We start from the raw sequence: 6,772 nt of genomic DNA on the forward strand, positions 1-6,772 counted from the left end.
TGACCAGTCTGCAGGTACAGACTCTGATTTTGACTCATATACACAATTTCATAAAGTCTGGTGCTGAGCCTAACTCTGTCAGTGTCTGGCTGTGTTGACAGTATTGACAGTTAGAAGTTACAGTACAGGGCCTATGGACTGCAGTCTCTGTATAGTCTTCTTGTTCAGACCCTCTGTTATGCAGGACAGCTGACAAGGTCTTCTTCAAATTATAATAATAATAATAATATTCCGTGTTTATATAGCGCTCAATACATCGATCCACAATGTGCCTAAGCGCTTTACAGATATATTATTACCCTGGTCATCGGATTCAGGCTTATCCGCACACAATGTATGCACATTTTCCACTCCCTGGGGAGCATTCCAGCCAGTCGCCATTTTACAAGAGCACACTTGCTCATCCAACCACATGAACTTTCGCATCCTACCGGGTACCCATTTAACACCTGGGTGGAGAGTAGCAATTGCAGGTAAATATCTTGCCAAAGGATATTAGTGCCGTGTCGGGATTCGAACCCTCGACCTCCCCATCTCCAGTCAAGCGCCTTAAACCACTCGACCACGACATTACTTTTATGATCAGGGATACCAGTTTTGAGGCCATAGCCTGAAGTCGGGCCTCCACACATTCCCATTTCAGGCTATTGCAGAATTTACACTGTGCAGCAAATACAGGACTGGATCTTGTCACAGTATCATTCCAGGCTCGTAGGATTAAACCAACCGATTTATTAGAGTGCTATGCAGGTTGGAAATTAATCTTAAAGGTAATACAAAGTTTTGGGAAATTTTGGAAATTGGGTGGATAGTGATTCTTAACAATTTAGATATATTTGTATCAGGGCTCAAAATAATTTTTTGTCCACGGGGGCTCTTCCAAAATAAAAAGCGCCCCCGTGAGCCTTCTCACGGGGGCTCTTTTAGTACTGACGGGGGCTCTTTTTTAATACAAATTTCCATTGAATTGGTGGTACCCATGAAAGTCCTAAAATATTTGCTATTTCATTTTACAAGCTAATGGTCAGATCTCTTCTTTTGTACGAAATTCCTGGTCCAAGCCCGTATACATTCGCCTCCTTGCCAACAGGTTTCCTTTTACTAATTTTAGCTTTCGGTTGATTTACTGGTCGAGGATCATTATTTGCTGGTCTTTTGGAATCAGATTTCAGAGGATTCACGATTTTCACAACGAAAAACTTATCCCGTTTCGGTCCTTGCGCGATCGCCTCTAGCTCCAGCAGATATGGGGCAGCAGCGTACGTGCACAGTATACTACCGGCGCAGCTAGTATAGCCGCTGCTAATGGCCATAGTGCACTGCGAGCTTCCTTTGTTTGTATCCGTAATACCCATAGAGATGTGGAGATGGGTGATATAGCGCAATCTTGCGGCGAAAAGGCGTCTATTTCTTTAAAATATGGCAGCCTCTAGACACCGAAAAATTCGAGCGAGACATCTTGCACGCTATTAAAATATAACGTCAATAGTTCAATTTCATTGGTTTAAGGTTTGAAAGTTGAAACTCAATATTGTGTGAAAGTTCTAACAGAAAGGATAATCTTTATTTTGTATTTGTTATTTATTTTATTATTTATTTATATTCCATGGGGGCGATTTTTTATTTAGCAATCGCCCCCGTGAGCACTCTGACGGAGGCGATTGTGTAGCTCACGGGGGCGAATCGCCCATCGCCCCCGTGTATTTTGAGCGCTGATTTGTATGCCCCTTTGGATGTATTATAAGCACTAGAAAATTTAGCCCCTGAAACACTTCTGCCTTCGAGAAAAATAGAATTTTAAAAAGTTTACCGGTGCCCTGGGTAAATTTTGATAAATTTCGAATAGCACCTACAGCTGTACAATGGTAGCGGCGACCATGAAAATCTCAGAATATGTAGTTGTGATGTATAATTTCCAAACGGGAATAGCTAATCGATCGATTGTATTCAAGAAACATTGTTTTATATCTTGACCCTGAGAGGGAGCTATACAACGTAAAGAGTGTATTATTTACAATTTCATAACTTTAGACTCGATTTCAACAACGATCACTGAATATTGTAGGCTCGCTTATGCTTCCAATTTGTTCATTTGAACCAAATTCATGACCCCATACCTAAACTTTGTATTACCTTTAAATTTTGTGCTACTCTGTATTTATGCACATGTGGTGCTGGTACAATATGGTAATATGTAATGTTACTAGTTAATGTAATGCAATGAGCTTAACTGTCACTGCACTTTGGGTTTAATATCTTACTAATCATATAATATCTTAAAGTGCATGGGTGCAGGTGGCAGGCAATTTCCGTACATGCAGAAGGTCATAGTTCGCAAACACCGGACTTGGTGGAAATACCATTAATGGGTGTACGAGTCTGCACACAGCAAACCCGTAGGCCACACCTCGTCTTTCTGAGATTCTTTGGGTGTTGCCAGTGACTTGCCACTATGAACATGACTGACAAAGAAAGCGGACAAAATATATAGTTCCTCAGGTAGACAAAGGAACATCCCTTCACTGCTATTATGTAAAAATGTGTAGAACAGGTGAATATGCATGTGACACCTGTTCTACATATTTTTACATAATAGCAGTGAAGGGATGTTCCTTTGTCTACCTGAGGAACTGTATATTTTGTCCGCTTTCTTTGTCAGTCATGTGCATAGTGTGCACATGTCAGATAAGGACTTTACCATATGGGAAAAAGACAGAGCATTATTATACACAATGCTGGTTGGTCATAAAACTAAAGGCTAATCCAGGTGATCGACAACATCTGTTATGGGGTATAAACACCTGAATGGTGGCAAATTCCCCATGATCGAGAGCCCACTTGTATGTGTTTTTGTGCTACTTTGTATTTATGCACGTGCGGTGCTGGTACAATTTGATAATATGTGATGTTACTGCAATGAGGTTTACTGTCGCTGCACTTTAGGTGACCTTACTCATCATATAATGTGTTTTTAAAAAGCACAAGTTACTGGAAAAAGGGAAAAACACCTGAATGATGTCAAATTCCCCAAGAGAGCCTACTTCTATGTGTTTTTGTGCTACTCTACTCTGTATTTATGCACATGCGGTGCTGGTACAATGAGGTTTACTGTCACTGCATTTTAGGTGATCTTACTTATCATGTTAAAAAGAAGCTCAATTAAGTTCTTTTTATGTCATGTGGCAGAATTTCAATGTAGATATATTACTTGAAAAGGATTGCTCTTCACATGCCTGAAGATTTAAACATGATGTCAAATAGCTGAAAGGTTTGGACCCAACTTGCATGCCATGTGTGCATGTAGTCCCGTATACCCATTTCTATGAGCAGTGCATGTGGCTTTAGTTCAATTTCTTAGCATTTTGATAACACCAAAACGTCACAGCATACATCATTTCTTATGTACTTCATAATCAATCTCTCCCATTGGCTTATACACAGTTTCTTTTACGGCCAGATCGATAACCAGAACTCTACTTCATCTTTACCAGAAATTATGAGCAGAATTTATATGGTACAAAATTACATTGATGTGTTTGGGCACATTTCATGAATAAACCTATGAAATATAATACCTCGTATCCTGTGCTCCTTTCCTGTGTTTATGACATTTATGTGCACTGAAGATAGCAACGAATAATGGTTAGGTATCGAGAGAGATCCCCACCAGCATATCACCACTAGGATATCTGTTACCAGTCGTTTAACCTCCAAATTATGAAGATTGCCTCGTAATTTAGTTAATTTATTACCATCATTTTCTATATTTCCACAATTTCAATTTGTCTAGGTATCCTGTTACAAGTTGGTACAGTGTACTATGAGAAACCATCTGCAATGGAAGGCTATTTGAAGCCTTCGCATAAAAGGCCAAGTAAGAAATCATGTGAAGTTAATGGCTGTTGAAGCTGCCAAGTACAAACACACACACACTACACATGCCACTTATCTTATATTTATTTTTCGACCAAATCTAGTGTAAGCGAATTATGATGCCATATACATAGGAACTAACTACTTAACAATTTGGCAAGGTTTACCGCTGAGCTAAAGTTGAGCAGTTCAGTTCTTGAGATAATCCTTAGCGTTCAGAGTACCAGCCCTTAGACATTATTTGTTATACACAGTACACTGAAGAAAAAAAGAGAAAATATACAGCTTTGAATCACTAAAACGTACATTGAACACAGCATAGAATAAAACTACATTGTGATATTCATATCTGTATGTTTAGGCGTTTAGTTTTTAGTCAGATGTCAACAATTTGTAAAATATTGATTTGTAGAAATTTGTACGTATAGGCAGTGGAATATAGGAGGCAGGCATGTTGTTGAGAAAGAGAGTATGTATTATATAGAGAAAGAGAGGGGAAGAGGGATGGAGGGAGAGAGAGAGAGAGGGGGAGATGAGGGGAGAAAGTGTACGGCGAAGGGAGAAGGATCGGCAAACGGGTATAATCTACTGTAATCTATTACATTCAAATTTACTGTTAATAATAATTGATGAATTAAATTCAAAAATCAAAGCTTGGAGGAAGTGAAAGTTTATAGTAAAATGGGGGGGGGGGGGGTCTGTAAAGTTATTGAGTGCACTTGACCTCCCCGACTTTTGTCTTTATCTGAGACGTTCTGCCGCAAGCCCATCAAAAATATGTTCTTACATTTTTGTTACCATTTATGTACTCATTAGAATTTTCCTTCTGAAATGTTCGTACAATCAGCAATATTTTTTTTCTGTTAACCTAGAAATACATGTTTTATTTGAAGCCATCTCTCACTTGTTTTCTCTTCCCTTACACTGCCAGTTAATTAATTGTAAGGGTACCCTGTTATGTTGCTTGAGCTGTGCTTTTCACGGGCATTGTAGGTTGGATTTTAAAAGGGACGAGAAGATAGCGAGAGCTTGAGAAATAATACATGAACAAGACTGAAATAGAGAAAGTAAGGAGAGAGAGAGAGAGAGAGAAATAGATATTATCATTGGTTTATATATATATATATATATATATATATATATATATATATATATATTTTTTTTTTTTTTTTTTTTTTTTTGGGGGGGGGGGATGTGGGGTGGAGGATCTAACATCGTCTTTACAATGGAAAATGTTGTAAACTTTATACTTGCAACAGCCATACATCTTCTTCCGTTCAAGGGCTAAAGGGAGAGGGGCAATAAACCCGTTTACTTTGGGGGGGGGGAGGGATAGTTTGACTACCCCATTCCAATTGATTTTTTTTTTGTTTTGTTTTTTTTTGTTTGGTGTGTTTTGCAATGTCCAGTCAAACTGCTTCCTACTCTAATAAAGTTTTGTGCACGGGGGAAGATGGGGTGAAATCGACCCAACCTGGAGTCTGTTTCGGGGGCTCTGAGGGTTAAACTCGACGGCTTTACGGTCAGGCTGGCAACCCTTGTGTCGGTATTGATCTCGGTATAAACCTTAAAGGCCTGCTGTACTAGTTCAGCCAGAAGGGATTAGACCACACAGCGAGGTCACTGGCAGGTGGCTATCTCATTAACTTAGCTCTCAAATAACATAAGGAAAAGACGATCATGGGGGACCAACAGGCACCGATTAGGGAAGTTTTTTAAGTAGCTACAAGTAGGACAGTGTGGCTTAAAGGGGTCAAATATTGAAGGTTTGATGGGGTGAACTATTTCAGGAAAGACTCTCGGACTATACTTCTTAAACTATCGTACCCAAATAGATGATTTGATTTGATCTGAACTTATTTTCGTATAAAAAGAAACTTGTACAATATTCGAAACATTACAACGGCTGGATGTCAAAAAGATTGTACGTCCTTCGATTCAAATTTCATTTGCATACTTTACGCGATGCGCGCAGGCCAAAATCCCTATTTCGCTGGTGCACTAAAAATTTGTCGTCTTCATAGCTAGCTAATACATGAAAAGTGGAAGCAGTGTGCACTTTTGAACCTCCAAAATGTCCCCATGGCTATAAATAGACGGATGCAGAAGCGGAGTTGAGCCCCCTGCGAGAGGTCCAGAATCGTATAAAAATATATAGAAATATGATATCGAAAGTCACTATAGCACAAATGAATAATTAAACAAAGAGACATACATTACAATTCAATTTAAGTACAAAAAGTAAAACCCTAATACACCCTTAAAATGTATCAAAAGCAACACCCTAAAATTACAAATGATAAGTAGGGGCGGATCTAGGGGGGGGGGGGTATTTCGGCGGTTTAAACCCCCCTTGGGCGGCCAAGTGAAAAAGAGGGGAAAAAATAAAACAGTAAAAACGGCGCGAGTTTTGGAAAAACAATTGGTCATCCCCCCCCCCCCCTTGGCAAAAAAGCTAGATCCGCCCCTGATAAGAGGACATTATATCATTAATCTACTGGCGAAAGAGAACTCAATCGACTTATAGAATAAATCATGTATTTTGCTGGTACTCAAAAACATGTCTATTGAATGTGTTTTTCAGTTTTGCACGTATTTCATTATCACCCTTCACTCATGTTGGAGTGGCAAGCAGCCGTTTTCAACCTGAATTGGTTAAACACGCCAATTATTGATCTAATTAAATGACCGTCAGATCCGCCCGTAAGGTATAAAACACGCTTGCTTACAATACATTTTGTTTTGCTTAAAAATGCAATTGTTTAACAGTTTCATTGCTCGTGCCTGACAAAACGACATCGGCCAAAAAAAAAGGAAACTCAAGTGACGTACACTGTATCTGAGTGGCCTAGATCCGAAGGGTTAATTCACGTATTTACATGTCCAGAGTATGTCAAGG

The sequence above is a fragment of the Strongylocentrotus purpuratus genome, unplaced genomic scaffold (genome assembly GCF_000002235.5).
Source record: "Strongylocentrotus purpuratus isolate Spur 01 unplaced genomic scaffold, Spur_5.0 spur5_scaffold_16, whole genome shotgun sequence".
Classification (NCBI taxonomy): domain Eukaryota; kingdom Metazoa; phylum Echinodermata; class Echinoidea; order Camarodonta; family Strongylocentrotidae; genus Strongylocentrotus; species Strongylocentrotus purpuratus.